Raw genomic sequence first — 21,439 nt, 5'->3', positions numbered from 1 at the left:
GTTTATTGGATGGGATGTGAAGTTACCAATAAAATCATCAATGCAGAGTTTGACTTATGGGTGGAACTGGTCACCTTAGCACATACACACACACACACATGCACTCACTCATTCAAACCCACGTAGTATAGCGTGTAGTGGCTGCTGTAGTAATTGTGAGTGCTAGAGTCAGTATATCTACCTATCCAAGGCCCTGGAGTTTGCTGTTGATGGTCAGCTTCCTTCAAGGTGATGTCTTCCCCAGAAGGGGGTCGCCTGCTTGTCCTTCTGTCTCGGTAGGTCAGGTACTGGATGAGAGGGTGCCCCTGAGGGTCACGCTTCACTGCCTTTTATCCCTTTCTGGCAGACTTGTGGGATCCCCTGGCATCATCTTGTCTACCCAATCCGGAGGTTGCTGTCCCACGTGGGCCTTGAGTAGTACCTGACAGCTGTTAGTCACAGGGGTCTCTGCCTGAAGTTTTGGGAGTCCATACTTGACTTATTGACTTAATGGCTGTATTGTCGTGGGTTACAGGAATAATCCATAGGGTGAGTGCTCAGTTCCAGGAATCAGTTCTTTAGCTTGATTAGCTTAAAATGGAGTTCCTTTGGCTAGGCTATTGGCTACTGATGATCATCATTCACTCGCATTCACTCAACAGATTTTATCACATTATAATTACAATTTCAATGCAGTTTTAGCAATGGTCCAGGGTGTAACTTCATTCTACAGGGAGTACATTCCTTAAGAGTTTAAAAGTATAAAATGCCATGGTAAAGACAAGACAGATGAAATATGAAAAGACACTGTGAGAAATATATAGAAATGCAATGTGAGGTAGTGAGGATCAAAGGCTACTAGGGACATTAAGTGAGTTAGGTTAGCACAGGATATATTTACAGTTTTTGCAGTGGATTTTTTAGTTCTTTTGTTTTGTTTAGTGACACTGAGCTTAATTGATATGTAGATGTAATTTCTAGGTTTCTCCTACAGAAAGGCACTTCAACATTCTGACTGGCTCCGAGTTTTGTCACACCCATGCAATGAGTGTGCTAGGTCTCTGCCGATACTGAGAAGGAAAAGAAATGCACAAAATGGGGGGGAAGGGGGTGCAGGGGGATTATATCCATTCCCAGAAGGGAAAAGTACAAAGGGGGCTTTCTGCTACACTGGAAGAGTTGCTGCTGTTTTTCTCCCAAAGTAAAAGTGACCAGTATTAAATAATTCCCATGGGGAGTTTCTACTGGGACCGCAAAAGTCTGTACATGCTGTAGCTTCTCTTAGAAGAGAATATAGTCCTCCAACATTTTTCCCCCCAACCCTGCAGCAGGCGACAGTGTGTCGCTCGCTGGACTCTGCGGCTCAAGCAGGGAACAGAACATGCCATTTTCACAATCCCCACATTGTACTGCAGGGAAATACAGGCTGACCATGGGCAGTCTGGGTGCTCTATGCATTTTGTCATTTGTCTCCAGGCACCCTAAGGGAACCTACAGAGCACGCTGAGATGTGTGCAGAGACCTCCGCTGTCCCCCACCTGCTGAATAGTAAGCACTGCAATCTCTCCACTCTTCATGGTCTCATCATTTGAATGTTTGTACATGGACTTCTGGGTAAATTTTCTACCAGGAGAACAAATCTGGGAGAATTCTCTCAGATTATTTGAATGTGTGTGTATATAGCCTAATGATTTAGCAGCCTGAGTTAACTGCTCATATTCTTCCTAAATATTGGAAAGTGGCAAGATCTTCTCATTTATACCTCATCCTTAGAACAACAGTTTCAGTAATCTGGGGCCTTTGAACAGCATGCTGGAGGCATGTGATGGTTACAGGCTCAGAAATAAGAGTTCCACTTATTAAATAATTTTGGTCACATTCCATACCACCTAGCATTTTGCTTGTTTGTCTCCAGTCAAAGTGATAACCAATATAAATATATCACAGGTTAAAGTAGTACATGAAGGCCATGCTTATTATGTAACAGTTTGTATTTTTCTTTTGGCTGCACGAGTAATCAATGGCCAGTACACAGCATACATTTTATTAAGGTAATGATGTCTACAAACCATTTTAGCTGCAGATAATGGAGAACTGACAGGATGTCAATAGCTTTTGCTGTTCTAGCAAAAATTGATATGATAATATGCTATAATTTAGAGAGAGAGTTTAATTTATGCAATACTAACTCCTATAACATTTAAGCATTGAAAAGAAGCTACTCTTTTGTTTTATCTTACTAACAAAATGCTTTTTATGAATTATCTTGTAACTATACAATTAATTTTCTACATAAATTACTATGAATATTTTCTGTAATAATTTTCCTTGCAGAACTAGTGAAGATGATTCTCTGTGTATATATATTTGTGCATGTGCACGATTATATCGGTTTGCTGATTTGATTGTTACACAATCACGCATTTAGACAAAAATACATTTTACTGATAATTCATGAGTTTTTTCACAAGCAGTAGGGTATTATGCAGTATGTCTACGTATCAGTTTGTTTGATATAACTTTTTAATGATGAACATTTTCTTAGGTAACCAATAATCCTTTTCCATTCTACAAGTTATATAGCTCTTTAAAAAAATTTATTTCCAGCATGAAAAGCTTTGCTAGTCAACATAAAGAACTAACTGGTTAAACATTTTTAAGATCTAGTTTTTAACTGGCACATCTCAAAAAAGTATATTGTGAAACTTATACATAAAAGTCACCATTTTAACTAAATTCTAGTCATAGTAAATTTATGAACCACATTTCAACCTGGAAAAATGAATTCTGGGTGGTTTTCCTAAGGTCCCTGATGCATGTTACATTTATTGTGCCATTAACTGGTCAATAGCATATAACTCTAAACATGCTATATGTGCCAAGTAATTATTGCACAATAAAAATGGCCAGCCATCCACAAAAAAATGACCAACCAACCACAGAGATGTTACTTGAAAAATGCACCACATTTTTAATGGGTTTCTTTCAAGCTTGAATGTGAATGTGTGGCATGTCACACCTGCACCATAGAAAGACTGTGTGACTTATGTGGAACTCTGCTGCCCCAGGTAGCTCAGCAGATGTCATGATCCACGTCCCCCCATTTCTCCAGCCAGCCTTCAAAGTTGATTCTTTAAGGAACCATTAGCGCTTCATCCGAATGAGAAGTAATAAGTCAACGGACATGCTTTACATGGAGCCCATGATGCAGTTACATTTAGTGTGTATTAATCACAATTTAAATACAAGTGACTGCACATTCAAGCAGTAAAACATGTGCTAATTATGCTGGTATCATAGCAAAATTATGACTTTTCATGTGAGGAGTATCTCCAAATTGTATTAAATAGAATGTATTCAGCCATTTTTAGACTACCCCACAGAGATAATATGAGCAGTGAGCTCTCTCTTCCATTACATTAGCCAGGGACTCCTCTGCTGTACTAAGCCTCAGGGTAGGATAAGGAAAGCCACAAATGTCAGGAGGTAGGATCCTGGATCTTTCACTTGTCATATTCTTTCAGGATCAAGTTGAAAGCTGGGTGCGTGCAGCCCCAGAGGGTGCTGGGGTTGGGACCAACAATTAGCTGGTTCTCAGTCCCAGGCCTATCACTGTGCTGACGTTGGTGCCGTGTTGAAGCTAGGACTGGTTTAAGATTACAGTGTCAATTAGTGAGCTGTGCATGTTTGAGATCATAGTAAACATAACATGTTCCAAGCAGTCACACAGTAATAACTTTAATATGGTATAGATTTAATATGAACTAAGTATACCATGCAACAAGGCCCTGACATTATAGTGATCAGAGAAAGAGAAAGCTGTTGGTGGGGGCAAGATGGGAAGAGAGGAAAAGAACATAGACAAAACCACCTCATAATGTGTTTTAGGAGTGTTTGAGTTGTACCACTCCTGCCTTTTGCACACGTATCCCCTGATCTGCATAAGAGTTGAAAACCAGCTCCTTCACCCAGAGGAAGCTCAGAACACACTTGTCATTAGCAATACAGTAAATGTGTGGGATTGGGGCTGGCTGCCCCTGCCAAAAGATCTCCAGATCCTAGAGGTTCCCTGATTATCACAATGTAATTTCAATTTTAAAAGCAAATATATGATTTGAATCTAATTTTCAACAAGCATCTTAACATAGAGAAACCCTTAGTTTTGTTAATGCTTGTGTTACCAAAGCTTCATTTTTCAAATACATATGGAAATGAATTGCAAAGTTACAAAATCCAAGCCAAATTAAGTTCACCAGTAAATTTAAAAAATATATATTTGTAGATATTTTTCCCCACTTACATATTATAATCCAGTTATCCTTACTTGCTTCTCTAAAGGTGCGTTTACATGTTGCCCTATGGCAACATTGTTTCTGTACTGTGCTCTAGTACTTCATGTGGAAGTACTAAAGGACGGCACAGTAGCTGCCCGTGCTACGCTGTATGCATGGTGCACAGTTATTTTTAGCAGCTACTTCCCTATAGCGGCATGCTATAATGGGGGAGAGTGTCGCTACGGTGAAGCAGCTGCTGGTCACATGTAGACACCCATGGATGGTACATTCCCATAGTGCATTGCTATGACAACGTAGCGTCATGTGTAGATGCGCCTTAAGTTCCTCTTCTCAGACAAGGACTCGCATATAAAATCTTAAGGAAATATTCCTCTGTTTCTGATTTATGGGGTTCCTTTATTTTCTAGAAATAACATTTTCCTCCTTTCAGCAATCAGTAGTAATAAGATTATGGCAATCACAAACACACCTTCCCCTTTTTTCTTGGCCATTTTTTCCATACAGATACAAGAATATCAGGTTTCTTTTTCATCACCACAAAAAGAAAATATTTTATAATATTCGTCATACATAAATGAGCTTTTAAGACCTTTATTTACTACTACTAAGGCACTTGACTACAGAACAGAATAGTATATTTGAAAACCATTAAATTGCTTATTAGACACAGTAGATGAGCTTCTTTGCACATGAATTCTGAGGATAAATCTGTTTTAAATTCGTCTGCCTACTCACATTCTGGCTTTTCAAATTCCCATTCCTTCAAGCCAGAAGCTAACTTACAACTTGTAGCTGCAAATGTCTATTGTATACCAATATACTGCATTCCTAATGAATCAAAAAGTCCATACGTACTGTACAACCTGCTGCTTTCTGCTCTTTATGAAATCAAAAATCCACATGCCGTTTTTAAGAGTTGCATTCCACTTCAAATTCAGTGTCTCAAAACAAAGCTTTCTACTCCAAGTTCATTTCTGTGTATCGGCTTTTATTATTATTATCATCATCATCATTGTCTGTATTACAGTAACAGTTAGAAACCCCATTCACATTGGAGTGCCAAGTGCTAAGTGATGTAAATCCTTACATAAAAGGGCAGCCCCTGGCAGAAAGAACTTTTGGTTTAAAAGAAAACATTAGAATTAAAAAACTGTATGAGTGGGGGGGTGAGGATATTATAAAGATGGTAATATAATAGTTAGAGATGATTGACAAGTGGCAATTGCTTTTCGCTGATCTTTTGGGTTTTGATAAAAATACAAACCAAAACTGACAAAGTCATTTGGGTGGCAGATTTTATACTTTTTAATCCCCCTTTTCATCTTCTCCCCTACTTTTTCTTTTCTATACTTCTTGTTTACAGGGACAACATGGAACAACACTGGGGAAAGGGGCCTACAAGAAGAGAGCAAAACGAGAAGGAAATGAAAATTTTAAAATACTTGGGGTTTTTTAATAGAAAAATGCGGAAAGTTCAAATGAAGTCCAAACTTACTTCTAGAAAAATATCAGTTTTTGCTTAAAAAAAAACAAAAACAAAAAACAAAAAAAACATTTTGCCACTAGAAACAGAACAGTATACTCATAACTTATGAGGTACTAGCGATGTGCAGAATATTTAAGTATGGAAGTGCGGTGGGGGAGAAGGGGTGAAAAGAGTGGGGTCAGTGGAGACAACCAATTTATTAGAAGCAGCCATAGCTACCTGCCTAACCGTTGTTATTTGACTGGCCTTTGCTGACATCATGGGAGAAATGGGTTTTGAGGAGGGCTTTGAAGGCTGGGTAGTGGTGTTCCACACATAAGGGGAAACATGGAATAAAGTACAGAAGGGACTGAGGATCAACAGAGTGCTGTAGATCAACAGACAAATTTTGCTCGTTTTCCCCCTCCCTCATGCCAGGGTAAGTTGTGTTGTGAAGAGCTTCCAGTTCTGACTTCCTAGGGCTGGTGTGCGTGAGAAACTGATGGTCCTGCTCTCTGCTTAGACCTGAGGGCTTCTTTACACACCAAGTGAGAGAGAGAAATGCTGATGAACCTGCAGGAAGATTTATAGAATGACTTCTTGCTGCCCTGGGGAGAGGTTCACAGAGTGAAATGATGCTGGTGATAAGAGGAAAAGGACTGGGAGCAAGAGACAGAGAGACAGCTGAGGAAGAAGTGAGAGAAGCAAATCATTAGATCTTTTTCCTCAGCAATAACCAGTTCAACAGAGGAGGGGTTTTTTTGTTTCTCTCCATTTCTTACTTAGCAAATCTCTCTCAGGGTCCTGCCATTGGATTGCTACATCTGGATGTAAATATATGTATTTATACATTTTTTTTTAAACTTTTTTATTCAGGGAACTATGAAAATACAGCTCCAGTACAGGAGGTGTATGCAGGAATTACACGAAGTTGAAGTCATTAGCACTTTAAAAAGGAAATAATATGCAAGCATTCTTATAAATTATCACCTGTACTTCAATATAATGATTACATATGTACATGTATCAATCAGGAATATACATGAATAATAATGAATAATAATAATTTATATGAATTAAATATCTTATTCCAGAGGCCAGGTCTGTCAGCCTATGCACAATTCATAGTGATATAATGATGAAGGGCCATTCAGTAAATGCTTTGCTCAAGATTCAACATTGCAATGATGCATAAACCATAAAGTGAAGCTGATGATGATGATTATGACAAAAGATTATAAAACATTAAAAAATCAAACTGATCTGCAGCAAAGCATGGGCTCACTAGTAATATCTGAATACTACTATTACTACTAATCATTAAAATCTGGCTAAAGACTGCCTTGTTGGTTGGCAATTTTTTGCTTTTTGCATAGGTCAGGAAGCAGGTGATCCCTATTTTAAATATCTATCCCTCTTTTGTCTCTTTTCTGATAAACTAACTTAATGGAGAAGTTCAGCTTTTCATTCTGCACAAAGTCAAATTCCTTTATTGAGTTATTCAGTAGACAAAACAGTGGATTCAAAGGGATGTTACCACCCACAGTAACAATTATTGCTCTGGTCATTGCCGCTCTTTTCAAACTATTTTTGTTTTATATATCTTAAAATGTATTCTATTTGATTCCTAATGTCTTAACACCAGATATATTGTTAAGTGATTTATCAACTAATTGCCTACACCCGTGGATGTTGAGACCATCTGATTTATCAAGGTGCTATAAATACAGAACATGTCAATCTTAGAACATGTATCATATGATACAAAATAGTAAGCATAGACCCTGTGTTTAGGGGTCTTCATTCTCCAAATATCATTCCTGCCCTTTTAACAAATTTGTTAGTCTTTCAGGTATCTTCCTTTGTGCAACTCTTGACCACCTTGACCTACCAAGGGGGCTTGATTCATGACCTCATTAAAATCCCAAACTAAGATAAATTTACCTCCCTAAATTTATTGAGAATCTTAAAATCTATAAAAAGAAAGATAGTTGGCTCTGCTTGGAGGCATGCAGGGTAGCAATTTTTATTAATTTTCTCTTTAGATGTCCTTTGATTAGGAATGAACTTCTTCATCTACTATCCTGTCTTTTGAGACAAAAAGATTATGTTTAACTAGTAAAATTATCACCCCTTTCCTTATTGACTGCTTTGGGAAGCAATGTGTGCCCTTATTCTCAGATATTTTTCATGCCCAATCTGCAAATTTGTTTCTTGCAAAAACACATACAAAGTCTATCTTTTTTTTTACTGCTTGCAAGATTCTTCTTCCTTTAACATTGCCATTCAGTCCTTGAACATTATATAAATAATTTTATTGGCTTACCCATTCCTTTACAGTTTGTATTCTTTTTATACATTTGGGTTTCTGGATTAAATTCCACTCTCTTAGCTGAAGCCTTGCCAACATTCTTGTAAGCTGTTTAGCATCATTAGTGATAATCAAAACTATCTTAGCTGAAACTGCTTTCATCTCTTTACAATATAAGAAATAAAGATTATCTAGGTTTTCTTAGCCTTTTTAATATACCTATACTACTTTTTGGTCCCTGTGTGCCCTGCTATACATTCTACCTCTAAAATTAACTTTATTTATTGATGCCCTCCTTCTTGTGATGTTTCCCTTTCCATGTTTTCTTTTTATCTCCCTCATATTATTATTCAGTCCCACTCAAATCCTCTTGAATACCCTTAGTATTTGATTCCTTTCAGTCATCTTCCTGTTCCTAGGCTTAACAATTTGCGATTCAATATTACTGTGTTGCTTTTCACTGTCCATGTCAGGCCAAGCTTAAGGGCTTCCTTTTTGTCCTGTGCTGCTATTCTTGATGTGGGAAGTTTAAAAATAAAGCCCCACCTGTATCTTATATTTGTTGTTCTGAGAAATTATGTAACCTTGCTCAATTCCTTCCTTTTCCTTAAAACACTTTTGACTTTATACCCTCCGAAAGTAAGATCAGAAATCTCTCCAGGCTTCTTCAGAATTTGCTTCATGTATTTAAAATGGTGTAAATGTAATACCATGTCTCTGGGTTTGTTTGAGGTGGGGAGGGGTTGTAGAGACCTCTGTGTGCTGTTACATTTGGGTATGTGCAGACATCATAATTTTAGATTGACCTAACTAAGGTTAGGTTGATCTAAATGCCAAGCTGTGAAGACATTTGGGGATTTAAATTGGTCTAAAAATGGTGGGCTTGATCTAAGTTCACTTGAATAGGTGAACTAACTTAGATCAGGAATGGGTTTGTCTGATCTATCAAATATCTGCATACATTCAGAGCACAGCTCTGGGGCTGGGAAAACCCAGTTGCTCACCTTAGTTCCAAGGGTGTGCTCTTCCCACCACCTCCCTGCACACTGACTAAGCTACTTTTAGCTCCCTGACCCCTCTGCCTCTGGACAGACAACCACCCTCTGAAGACCCACCAACCCCCAAGTTCCCCCCTGCCAAGTTACCTATGTCAGGTTCCCGACACAGCTCCTGGCACCAGTGAAAATCTTCACATGCCACTCCCAAACTATGATCACATGGCTTAAAGTAAGCCACATGGGGCACTTTTGCACCTGCTTCAGGGGTGTGGGGGACAATGCTTTAATTAGAGTGGCTTCAAGAATTGCTCTAATAAAAGTGTCACCACATATCGTGTATCAGTGTCCCCGTGCTTAAAAATGATGGTGGGGCACTTAAACGAAAGCTTGTTCTATGAACTTTAGTTCAGGTACCTCCATGGCCATTTTTAAGCGTGGGGATGCTGGTCCACAAGATGCAGGAGGCTGCTGGTGTGTGGTAATTACCACACGCTGGAATTCGAGCACGTCAGAGAAGAATCTGCACTCGCGAATGGGTGCCCATGATCTAGACCAGGAGTGGTGAAAGTTTGTATGCACCCCTTGTTTTCATCTGTAGGAGGTAGGGGAGAGCTCATCTCAAATGTTCTGCTAGATTCCCTTCTCCATGCCTTCTGGGAGCCCTCTAAGTCTTATGGTATTTCTTCTTTCACAATTTCCCGTGTCTTCAGTTTTCTCTCCAAGCTCCTTTTCTTTTTTTCCAATCATCCTGATTTTATTTTCAAGATTTACTGCTGATTGCAGGTTTTCCTCCACTTTTATCTCCATGTCTCTAACCCTACCTCCATTTTCTTTTGTTTCTGTTTTAGTCTTACTAAACATGGCCTCCAGAGAGGATTTTTGAGGTCTGATTTCCTTTCAGGTCAAAGAAGTAGTTTTTATCTTTCTCTTCAGCTCTGTCTGTTCTGCTTTCCCTGGTATCTTGGATTCTGTAGATCCTGAGTAAATATCTTCCAACAAGTTTCCTCTTGGGAAGTAGCTTTCAAATTGATCTCCTTATGTAGGGAATGGATTCCACACACAGTGGAAACACTTTGATTGGTGGAATATCAAGACCATTAAAAAGAAGAGAGGGCCATTACATCTGTGGAATGGAGAATTCAGAAAGGATCAGGTATATTGTAATGAGCCATGAAGTCAATGGATTCCCTCAACACTGCCTGACTAGAAATGCTGCTGCTGCTGCTACTGCTAGGCAGTTGGTTTTAAACTTTGGGTAGACCAGGAATCAAATGGGGTGCAAGTACACCAATGTACCTTCCCTGGATTTGTCCTGATATATTTTTCACTGTAGTGGTAGCAGATATATGCACTTGCTAGCTAGCATAGAAATAATGGGGCTTAAGATTTTCGGGTTCTATTTGCAGTCAAAAGAGGGAGTCCACTTTAGTTCTCATAGACAGAAGAACCAAGTCCATGTTTGGCATGTGTTTTCCTCAGGAGCAGCATAGATGCAGCTTGCACCAGCCATATTGGGTTCTATTCCAGTTTTACGTGAATTGACCTTAGGAAATCTCCATCAGGTAAAGTAGGGATATAAAGGAATATGGCCAGTTATATGGACTGTGAGGTACATGAAGTGGAAGTGTTTGGACTGAGACTCAAGTCTCCTTCAGGATCCAAGCCCTTGCAGTCCTTCCCATGTGCCAAAAAAACTAGCTGCTGCTGTTATGACTCATGTGGAGTGCAGATTTCACAGAGATGGTGCTCTGTGCAAGTGAGTTGTTCAGTTTTTTAATCCACAACCTCTGAAATATATCACTGAGCATATACAAGTGGGCAGTAGGGATCAAAGTCTCTCTGATCCTAATGTAACCCTCAAACCTAACTTCAAGTTCTTGTTCCAAACCAGAGAGAGCCTTCAAGATGCCTTGACACATTTACCTGGTTTTGGTAGTCTTCAAATACCCATCTCTCCCCCCCCCCCCCCCCCCCATTTTCTTCAAGGGTTCTGAAACATTTTTACTATTTTTGCTGCCATTTTGTTTGTTTGTTTGTTTTTAATTGTCTGAGGCAGAGTCGAGTATATTACAATTCAGCGTAAGCTTTTAAAGTTGTATGCAACTGAAAATGGAAATAATGGAAAGTTTGGGCAATTTTAACCATTGATATTTCCTCTATAATATGTCTAATTCAGTTGTACTCAGCCTTTTTAGACTGAAGGCACGCGTCATCAGGCACCCCTCAGGAAAAAACAGAAAAGTTTTGGTTTTCAAAGAATTCAGCAAGATCACAACAGGTCAGAATCTTTTTGACAATATGAATTCCTTTTTAAAAATCTCTGGATTTATCTTGTAAATCATCTTGTGAATACTGCTTGCACACTTAGCGCTAATATTGTGTGGCACCCTTAAAAGGGTCTCAAGGCACCCCAGGGTGCGATGGCACCCTGATTCAGAATCCTTGGTCTAATTGAGCATAGCATTTGTCTACCTCATCTCACTCTACTATTCCACATAGACAAGAATGAGGCAAGAAAAATCTGGGACTGTTAACTGAAGGATTTACATGTAGCAATTGCTGGAATAGCCTCTGGATGGATTTATGTCTTTAGGGTATTTCCTATATCCTTGAATAGTTCTGTAACATCAAGGAAGTTAAGATCATCACTGATCAGATGTCTTCCAACGCTACATCTCATTGACTTTTTAGAACTGAAAATTGTCTTTTCCTTCCAAAATTCTCTACATATATTGTTACCTTAGCAATTTTTAAAGGCATAGCTTAAGGTTAAAATAAAATTTTCACATAATAATGTTTCTTATTTGTGTTACTCTTAGGTTTTAACCCTCCAATATAGCTTTTTACTATCTCAGTGTTAGGCTTTTAGTATTAAGCACCATGACAATTCCATTGAGAGAGAAGCTCAGGGATAATTCTGATCAAACTGCATGAAACCAGTGCTAAGCAAAGGAAATTGGCTGGGGTATTTTATGAATCATAGCAAATTTTCCAATGACACAGATGCAGTTGAATAGCTGCATCTGTGTGACAGCTAAATTATAGGAGTACTTTACACACACATTATCTTGTCACAACATAAGAACACCCTACTGTTCTAAAATACCACTTTCAGAAGTAACATGTAATTTTCCTTTATTGGTGAGGAGGGCCACGAGGCAGTTTCTCCGTTCTGTATATATTTATTTCTAGTGCTCTTTGCAGTCATGAGACAAAATCAAAACATTAAAAAAAGTATTTTCTGAAGAACAGTTCATTTTACTCTCTGGTCTTTTAAGGAAATCTCTTCATCACCTTTGCCTCAACAGCAATTGCTAAAGGAATCTAGTAATTTTCTTTTAACAGTGATAAATGTATGTATTTAACTCCTGATTATTTAAATGACCTAATCTGGAAGGATTTCTTTTTCTTAAAGTACTCTGGAAAGCAGTTACCCGTCAATATTTGTAACAGCATGTCTGTGGCACCTTTCCACAAAGGGATGAGGTATTATAGTTTTCATCTTCAGTTTCTGTTGCTGGGGTGGGAGATGCCATTCGTGTATATGGAAAATATTCCTAGGAGTATTTATGGTGACAGCTTTAGGGTGGGGTTTTCAAAAGCATGTAGGGTTAGTAAATAGTAATACTACTGACTGTAATGGGAGCAGTAATGTGTTCAACCAACACACAGTACTACTGAAAACCAGTGCTAGTTTTTAATAGGCCAAGACATTTTTCTTAGCTATGTGTTGAGCTCAGTTTTGTCAGGTGCCTATGGGCAATTTGGTACAGGTGACCTGTAATTAACCCCGTAGTATTGTTAGTAGATGGCCAGGCTAGAAATTTGATCAGGATATGTATTTTGAGTCTTTCCAAACATTGGGATTTTTGTATCCTTGTTTTTTGCTTCAGGCCATTATAGAGATAAGGGGCAGCAGTAAATTCAGATCCAGTTTCTTGTTTATTTTCAGACTCTCTTATTTCTGTGTTCAGATACCTTTTACCTAATACTAAAAAGGTAAATGGTTAAAAGTAGGGTTTGCTATACATGGCCACAGAGAGCTCTACCTGTAGTGGAACCAAGGTGGTTCTTCTGAGCAAAGGAAAAGGTAGCAAATTATAGGGATTCAACCTAAATGCTTACCAGACTGGCCACCTCAACAGGAGTCTTCTGCATCTGATTTGTCTGCATCTCTGCACAACGTGTCATAAGGATTGAACTTGGGAATCCCTTGCTTCCATGCGAGTATATGTAGCAATGAGATTGCTGAAGAAAAGTCGTTGAAAAGTTCTTGAAAGGAATATGACTATTTGTTTGATATACAGTATAGGTCAAAACCTCTAATCCATTCTTAAGGTTAATCCTTAAGCATTGGGACTACTAATTTAACAGTTCAGGAAGTGAACCAAATACTTTTTGACATTGTGAGTTGGAGTACTATAATGCAATGGACGATGATGAATTCAGCTATGGCATTTATTGATGCATTTTCTGGGCTTTTTCTTTCTTTATAGGATTTTACAGGTGCTGATGATATCCAGTTTTAGACTAAGTTCAAGGCATGATGTTTAAATGGTTTGAGGTTGGTACAGCAGATGATTGGTGTGGGCAGGGAGTTGGTGTTACCTATTTTGTGTGAGGGAGGCATGCAGCTGACTGTTAATGGATTGTGTGATGGGTCATCAGCCTCAGAGCAGAGGGATGAGAGTGTGAGAAACTAAAATAAACAGAATTAGGTGACAGTAGAAGAAAAATGAGGAAATGAGGATAACGTAAGTGTAGAAATATAATTTCAGCATTGCTAACTCATGATTTTAAATATCATCATACGTGGTACTTGGAGTCCTACCTTCTACAGCTTTCACTGGGAAAAGAAAAATGGACTTTTTAACTACTTTATTTCATGAAAGATAATATATAGAAAGCAAAAAACCCATCAAACTACACCAAAAAGAAACCATTCCAGGACATTCAGAACATCACACCGTGACAAACACCTTCACAGCAGTACACATTGTGCCTAACATGCCATATAGCCCTCGAGAGACGAACAGTTCCACCCTTCCTTGTCCCATAGTACACGTGCAAAAACCTTCAGCATCTCACCCCAAGAAAAACAAAAGCAGCCTGGTGAGGGCCCAGGGCACGGCACAAGCTGGAAGCCACAGTCCGCCACCGTACCCGCCTGGTCGCCCAGACCGGTCAAGACATCAGATTGCGTATTTGAGACAGCTGTCCTCCACATGGCACAGTGCTCCCTCAAGGGCCCAGAGTGCCTCAAAGGCGGGCACCCCCCGCCGGAGCACAGCATGCTCAAACTCCAGCGAGAGGCACACCTGCACTAGGAGGCCGAAGAGCTGCGGGGCATCGTCTGGCCCGGGGCGGGCAAGCCGGTTGCGGTGGCTCTTGAGGACGGCCACCTTGGCCTGGCCCAGTAAGAAGTTGGCCAGGCAGATGGCGCCCCGCTCAGCCGCCTGGTACGGGTAGGAGCACACGTAGGTGGTCTCCGAGAGGCTCCTGCCCAGCGCCCACAGCGGCGGCTCGAGGGTGGCAAAGACGTGCCGCAGGCGGGGACAGTCCAGGAAGGCGTGAAAGAGATCCTTCTCCACGCCCTGAGGGCAGAAGGGGCAGGCTGTCGAAGCGGCTGGGTCAAAGTGGGACGCAAACGTGCCAGTAGCTAGGATGCCGTGCAGCAACCGCCACTGCAGGTCGCCAGTCTTCTTGGCGGTCGGCGGCTTATACAATGTGCGCCACAGAAAAATGGAAGGCTGTAGCTCTCAAAGAAAAGCCTGAAAGTATAACCCAGGTGAATTCCAAAGCTTCATAATAAGCAAAAGGCAAATAAGAACAACTCATATATGCTGAAATCTCATGATTTTTAAGCCACTCTTTGAAAAGTTGGGAGACTATTTTATAATTTTAAAAGCCTGGATTAGACTGCATTGATTCTTCTTAACTGTTGTTTAGCCTGCTTGGTATATCTCTCTCATCTCATTCTAAAGAAATATTTCTGTCACATAATAAAAAGTGAAGGGCTAAATAAAAAGTGAAGGGCTATCCTATACATAACATATGCACATGGCAGCTTCTGCTATCATCTTCCATAAATAAATTCTGAAATACTTCTGTCTTGTATTGAGGTTTTTTGCTGCGCATAATTTTGGCTAAAAGCATATAAAATATATGTAGTATATGTGCTATTAATCTGTTAATTTCCAATCAATTTGTGTACGTGTTATTCCTTTTAATATATGTACATGTGCCATTGCCCTCTCCTTCAGAATTGTTCTTCAGAATATTTCTATCAGAAATCTTACTTGGAAAGTAACAAGGATCTAGTCAGGGAACTGAATGCTACCATGTGACCTTTGTGTCTAAGCAAAACAGTTTAAAGATGCAGCATCAGCTATTCAAAGCATTACTTGCAGTGAACAATTTATAAGCAATCCATAGGTGGAAATTCATTAGCATAAAACATTTATCAAATAACTTTCTAGTGAATGATTGTGAAGAGACCATGATCTGTTTGCAGATGGGCTAAAAAAGGGTTGAGCCAGATGATAAATTGTTGCTGTAAATAATTTGCCTGACTAGTGTTTAAGAAGTAGAGGTCTAAATTGTTGGAGTTACGGAAATCCTGGTTTTAGTCCTGCTGTGACTGAATCTTCCAGATTGTGTTTAATCCATTCAAAATGAGTTTCTACATATGTGGAAATAAAATTAGCATAATAAATGTGAGTAGAAATTAGAGATATACCAACTGTTCAATTAATTCCTGATAAACAGTTACATTATTTTACCCATTGTTTCAGGTGAAATTATCATATATTTATCTTACATACCTTCATAATTGGGCTTTGATAGAATGATTGAGAATAAACTAAATTCTCCAGTCTGTTAATATCTTGATTCCTTCCTCAAAAATTAATAGCAATAGCCTGTATCTCTCTACTTGTTAAGGGTGCTAATTTTATTTCTTCATTACATACATTGATTTTTTTGTAGTTCAAGGAATTACCCACTGAAAATGAGTTCTAAGTGTGTTCAAATAAGAATCCAGCATAGATTGGGATTTTGCTCTTCTGTCTTTCAAAATGTTACAGATTAGTGTAGACATGTGATTTACACTGGGATTCTGGACTACAGAGACAGTCATCAGAGCAGTAAACCCATTTCAACTTTGTATCAGAAGGTCCACCATAATTTCATAGCATGGGCCACTCTAATATGTTGAGGCCTTCCTTCACGGGCTATGAGCTCATTCTTTTCATTAACAATTGCATGAGATATTTAGCTGCTTGTTTAATTTAATTCTGGCGACTCCTAAAATACGTGCACAGATTCTTCTTTTATTTTTTTGTGGAACTGTTGCCAAAATAGACTGTACATCTTTAAAGAAGTAAGGCAGTTAAAACTTTTTGCTGGAAGGGTGCATATTATGTATTACCACCTTGTAATTTTGAGAGCCATGCAGTTATTTCAGTTTTCATATTCTCCGCTTTGGACCAACATTAACTTATTAACTCATAAAAGAACTAAGTAAAACTTTTTATGATAAAATGAAAAGTACGCGCACGCGCACACACACACACACACACACACACACACACATATATATATATATATATATATATATATATACTTGGTATCTATCTATCTATCTATCTATGGTATTATTCTGTATATCACTTCACTATTATAAATTAGACAGCTAGATAGATGTTGGTGGGTGATCTTTTCCCCCATCTCCCAGTCACCTGTTATCAATTGCATACATCTTGAATCTGCAATATGAAGATTGGTTGCCATAGAAAAAATTGTGATACCTTAAATGAATGCATTTTGTGATCAGAAAAATTCAACCAAAATGCTGATGCTGATTCTAATGAGGCACACAAAAAGATATTTGAGACAAAGACACTGAATAATGAAAATATATGTATGTTACATTCACAGCAATGCTTATTAAATTGTACTGTTATGTTATATCCTATGTATAGAGCAATACACATTATATGGTGCTATACAGTACAATGTAAATACTTCATTTTTATACAGCATTTTTTATGACTAAAAATCCATAAAAGCTGGAGTTGTTTGTTCTTGTTGAAACAAGTCTATGATAAAAAAAATCCCCTCTATCACAAGAATGTTGCAAGGGTGAAATATGTGTACAAATGTAGTATAAATGCATATTTATACACTCCTTTCCAGCTGGTCTCAGTATGGTTATGAATCATGTGAGTCATTACATTGTACCATAGAAGTATATATTTCCTTTTTTTAAAAGCAGGGAATTTGAATGCTATTTTAAAAAATTAGTCTATTAGTTATTTGAATAACAAATATGTGATTATAGGATAAGGATATTGACAGACATGAACCTGCACAATGTCCTGCTGATTTGAAGCAATGCAGATTTATTGTTATTGTCACTTTTGTATATTAATGGGTCCATGTAATCCATATTGTAATATTGAATTTTTAGGTGACTAGTAAATATGCCATTTGAATTAAGCATGTTGTTCACTTAATGGCCCTACAATACATAGATATTTTGATGCTGTTTGGAAAAATGTAGCTGTTCCTTTTGGGATTTCAGTACTTTGCTTTTTTATTAGAATATTATCTGTTCAGATGAATATTTTTAATGGTCCGTTGTACCAGATGCTTTTTATGCTGCCCTATAAGCATAGGTTGCTTGTTTCCCTAGGAGGTGTGGCTATGCTTGTGTACCTGGACTACCGCTTACATGCTGGCAATCCACAGCCAACTCTAAGCTTGTAACAGAGAAGCAGCTCGCACAAAACTATCTTTTATAGTCTGCTTTCATTCTGCCTGTCCCAAGTAGAGATGTTTTGTTAGTGAACTAAGGGTCCAGTGAGAAGTAGGACTAGGGGTTCAACTAAATAAATTAAGTCAGACTATGGGCAGCTCCTCCAGGATCACCCCAAGACTCCAGGGCAGCCTCCCAGTATAATATGATATATAGAATAGTACCATCAAGGCATGGCAGACAAGGCAGAGAGGGGGAACAGAGGAACTGGAGTGTGGCAGGATTAGCGGTTACCAAGGGGTACCATAGGCACCCACAGGGGCTGATCCTGTCACAGATAAGTAATAGCAAAATCCCCAATGTACTGGGAGCCCCTAGCAAGATCTGTATGAAGTAGAGGGCCTTCTTTGTAAAGGAGAGATGGATGATGGATTTAGGTGAAAAAGGCAGACATGTTTGGTTGACGGTATAATGAGTTCTTTGGATATGGTACAAAATCTTTATCAAAAAGGACAGAAAATGTTATTATCTAGGGCCAAGGTAGACTATATTATCAGGTTTAAAAATATTGACATGTAGCTAGCCTGTTTTAACTTCAGTATTGCTATTTAAATTATTCTCTACAGTTTACTCCCACTCAAGTTTATAGTCAGAAGTATTCAAAAAAACACTTTGACGGCAGAATTGGGAAATCGTGCATGTTCTTATCTGTTTATAACTTTGTAAGAGGCATACCAGGAAACAAACAAATACTTTGACTCTAAGGTTTTTAATTTTAAACACATCAGTTTAAGAGTGTTCTGGATGGAACACTGTCCTAATGCAGCCATGCCACTCCAGTACTTTATCTATTGTTAAAGCTGCTTTCCATCATGGTTTATTTTTTGCTGTTAGCTTTTGAAAAGTAAGAACCATGCATCAATAATTAAAGGAACAATTGCAGCTGAAGCTTCAGTTAGTTATTTTTCTCCCATCTTGACATTTTTTTGAGTCAACAGAAGCAACGACATCAATATGAAGCAGATTATTTTTAGCCGTTTTTCAGCTATAGTGCTGTAACTTTAAATTAAACATTGACTTAGGCTATTATGAAATGCCTGATTTCTCTGAAATTTCAGTGATGTAGAGGATCCATATGCATGACCTCAACATTTTCATTATTATCAACTATTATATTAAAAAATAACTGCTCCTTGAGAATATTCAGTGGTACGAAGCAATGACTTTAATACCTATGTGCTTGGTTTGGAGTATTATTAGGTCCATTAAAGGCAACCTAGTGGATAGAGTACGCTGCTGGGACAGGTTATTTGCTGCTAGCCTGCTGGGTGATCTCAGTATCCTGTGCCTCAGTTTTAATATACATAAAGTCAGGATTGTGATATAGACTTCGTTTTATAAGGGACTTTCAGACCAGTGATGAAATGTACTCTAGAAAGGAGAAGCCAGAGTCTTATTAGGCCCTGGCACATTTTACATTTAAGGCACTATTAAAATGTTAATTTTGCTAAGCCTGGCCATACCTTAAAGCCAAGTTTAAGGTGTAATAATATAGCAAGTGAGTCACTAGGATATTCCACATATAATGTGTAATTTATTTTTGGCTCATTTATATCATGCTTTAAACTGAACTAATGCCATATCAGGACTGACCCATTGACAGACACCAATGTTCAGCTGAGCATAGAGATCCAACATTAGGCAGTCTCAGGGTTTGGGACACAGCTGTCCCCTACCTGATAAGTGGGATTGGGTTTAGGAGTAGCATTAGGTTCTGGACCTGGTAATCCTGTCTGATCCCCAGAGGTAGATGGAGGGTGGCATTGTGAAGCTAACTTCAGGGATCCCTGAACCTTTAAAAGGTCTTGGGCTGGGCTAACAGTCATCTGATTATCAACGCAGGCCAAGACATCACCAAGGCCAGCTGACAATTGGGTTATTGCTGGCTCAGATGGATCTATGTGCACTTCTTTTTCAATTTGCCAGTGCATGGGGAGCCTGGGATTATGATCAAGTAGTACAGCAAGTAGCAATGTCATGATTGGGATCTGATCTCTGATCCCAACAATTGTGCTTCCTGTCATGCATGTGTGGTATGGTAGGAGATATGATTGTTGGGGCTGGGGAATAGAACTCATTGTGCCATTAAATGAACATGTGCTGGGGCAGAGGGTTAAGCTCTGTACGTACAGTGTAAGCTGTGTCCTAAAGAGCCTTGTTGTAAAAGGATAGGATAGACAAAAAATTGGCAAAATGAAGTGATAATACCTGATGGTGAGAGAAGCTCCAGGTAGATTAAGAATCAGATCCAACACCCATTGTAGTCAAAGTACCTTGTTTAGGTTACAAAAGAATCCATCACACAGCTGGGAAATAGACCAAAAGTTTCTGTGTCCTAGTTCAGTGATTTAATTTCCAGTCAATGTTCACTTTTCAAGGCATGTTTACTTTGTAAAGTGCAAAATACAAAAACTGTAGCAAGTACATTTGTTAGCTGTGGGCAGGTGATGCTCCATCCTGTTGTTTATCTTTCCCATCTCTGCAGAAGTTCCTTTAAAAATATTGAGAGTGAGATTTGACCCAAGACCCATTTTTCCCCCAAACTAAAAACCCAGAGAAAGCAGTGCCACCCAGTGCCTGCATTCTGGATATTTTGCATCAGAAGGAAGTTGATTGCTGCCAGAACCAACACACTTGAACCTATTTTTTCCTCTTAAATGAATAATAATATAAGGTCTCTATTTAACCACTGTACTGGAGTCCTGTTTGAAGACCAAATGCATGCAGCCTGAGGGCTCTTGCCTTTGTATTTACCTGGCTCACTTAAGCACCAGACTTTTATATCATAAGGCTTATTTTTTAATTCTCTAAGTAGTTCATTTTTTTTCTCACTTGAACATTAGGACTACTTCATTTTACTGCTGCTGGTTAGCTTCATTTATAGCTGTTTCAGGCTCCCTGTTGGGGAACATTTACATTTGAAAGTTTTTTTTCCTAGGCCTAGCCATGAATGGTGAAGTGTGGGTGTGAGGAGGGTGTCACTGAATATAAATTTCTCTTTCCTATTGCAGTTTAGAATATACAAAATATTACAGAGCTGATAGACAGCACTGTGATTTGGTTAAAGTTCTGCATGACAAAGACCACAGTGACTTTAAATCACAAGAGCCCAGCCATGGTTTAAAAAAGCATTTCTTAAAATGCTGCACTGTATCACAACCCAGTGATTTTTGTGCCTCGGCACTATGGAATTTCCTGGCCACGTGAGAGCTCCTATGCACGGCAGAGTGTTCTGCTGCAATTGAGCACCCACGTGTAGGAGAGAGTTCCCGCCAATTTGCAGTTTCCTTTGCAGGATGCATTTCTTCTTTGCAGCACAGAAATGCACGGTGCAAAGAGTTCCCGCTATTCGAATGTAAATTTGTGCCCCGCTATTGGCCAGTGCTAAATTATTCACATGTGGCGGCTAGTAATTGGCTTGCTGGCCGTTTAAAATTCCGCGCAACTTCCGCCCAAGTCCAAGAGCTTTGAGCACGCTGCAGAGTGCCTCTGAAGTTATCTGACTTGCGGCTGCCGATCAATAGACTGATCACCTATCGATCTTTCTTCCTGTCACCGAGCGCAACCCCGACA

The sequence above is a fragment of the Alligator sinensis genome, unplaced genomic scaffold (genome assembly GCF_000455745.1).
Source record: "Alligator sinensis unplaced genomic scaffold, ASM45574v1 scaffold165_1, whole genome shotgun sequence".
Lineage (NCBI taxonomy): Eukaryota > Metazoa > Chordata > Crocodylia > Alligatoridae > Alligator > Alligator sinensis.
This window is presented reverse-complemented; position numbering follows the sequence as displayed.